Source organism: Citrus sinensis, chromosome 2, assembly GCF_022201045.2.
Source record: "Citrus sinensis cultivar Valencia sweet orange chromosome 2, DVS_A1.0, whole genome shotgun sequence".
Lineage (NCBI taxonomy): Eukaryota > Viridiplantae > Streptophyta > Magnoliopsida > Sapindales > Rutaceae > Citrus > Citrus sinensis.
This window is the reverse complement of record NC_068557.1, coordinates 18,705,999-18,707,977: the sequence shown is the minus strand read 5'-3', so window position 1 is coordinate 18,707,977 and position 1,979 is coordinate 18,705,999.

The following is a 1,979-nucleotide window of genomic DNA, read 5'->3' as shown; positions in this document are numbered from 1 at the left end:
TTTCAAATGTGCGAGTATGTACTGAGTCCTAATTTAGTATGATTGGTATTTGATCAATTTAATTACTATTGCATGTTTTAGGAAATTCTTATACAACACAATGATTTGGGAAGGAGAAGATTGTTAGTTTTAATTTTTTTTTCCCTTTCCTTTATTTTCTGGGAAAACATCAATGGACCAAGGGAAAATATTATTAATTAAAATAAAAGAGAAATACATGGATATGAAAAAATTATGAGTATTTATATCTCATGAAAAAAAAATAACTAAAAAGAGGCAAAGCCAATAAGCACATGCACTATAAGGAAAATAGAGATATAAAAAAAAGGAAAAAACTTTTATAGTTTTGGAAGCAATTAGCATGGAGCAAATAAACTTATAAACAACAACCATGAGTTGATCATACCAAGTTAAGCACGACCAGTGAAACCCATCATTGGCTAAATGATCTGAAATAGAGTGATTCTCTCAAAATGTACGGGTAAACTGAAAATTCAGAGAGGAAGTTTTCATCGACATTTAATCTATCATACATTCATTTTCAAGGTGAGTCTATAGAGAGGGTCTTCAAAGAAAATTAGTACTATCTAAAGCAGATAACTTTCAAGTAAAAGATTTGACCACCCTTTATTGAAAGAAATTTCAATAACTTGAACAACCACAATGATTTTTGTGTGTTAAGGAAGCTCATAATGCATACAAGAAGGTTGAACACTCAGTACGTGCAAGTCGAGGATCATTCAACAAAGTTAGTCGGGGAATATGCCCGCTTAACAAGTTTGTTAAGCACATATTATGTTTTGTTTCAATTGTTAAGCTTGTGCAGTTTGTTTTCATTGTAATTAATTAGTTGAAATATAAATGCTTGTGTAGTTGTCATTTTTTAACTATGAATTGAAAATATAAGAATTCTGGAACAGTCATCTCAATTTTCTTAACTTCCAAACAGAATTTACAGTTTCTTTAAGCTTTCAAACATAGTATCAGAGCCAAACAGAGCAAGCTCCAATAATCAGCAAACAACTTATAGAAATTTAACAGCCAAAAATACAAATCAACAAACTCAAATCAATTTCTCTTTCAATACTCCAATCAAGCTGGATCGATCTAATTATCTATTGTAGCTTTCATAAGTCTTAGCTTCTATAGAAGGCAAACGATTGGAAGGTTTCATCAATGGGACAAAACCAACACCTAATGAACATTTTCTTCTTTGTGGAGCTAATGGATTTACTCAAGAAATTGATAATCCAAAGTATCAAATTTGGAGATCACAAGATCAGACTCTACTTGGATGGTTGTGTATCATCAATTAGTGAAGGTACTCTGAGCCTTGTTATAAATTATGTGAGGTCTTTTGATGTTTGGCGAACATTAGAAAAGAAATTTGAAAGATAATATGAGGGTAGTGTTTTTCAACTTAGATACTAACTGAATACACTTAGGAAGGAATCATTAAGTGTTGAAGATTATTATATCAAGATGAAATTTATAGTTGATAAGCTTGCCAGTGCTGGGAGCCCTATCACAAAAAAGGATCTTATGTTAACAATGCTCACTAGATTAGGATCAAGTTATCGTGATATTGCTACATTTATAACTGGTTCCAAAATGGAATTTGATGATACATATGCACTATTGCTAACATACCAAACCAGATTAGAGTAAGAACAAGATGATAAAAGCGTGTTTAATGCAAACTATGCATATATTAATGTATATTATCCTAAGGCTTTTTATACTTAGTCTAAGGGAAATTTTAGAAGAGAGGAGACATATTAGTGGTAATTTTAGTAATCTTGGTGGAAGAAATCATGTGTTTGGTAAAGGGAGTATGAAGTATCATTAGAAAATATTCAATTGCAATTTTAGAAGTGGGTATGGTAGAGGTCAATCATTTGGTTAGAATAGTCTTCACTCTTTTCAAGCACTCAGAAATCTATCTCCATATGCTAGAAGTGGAATTACTGGGGTAAATA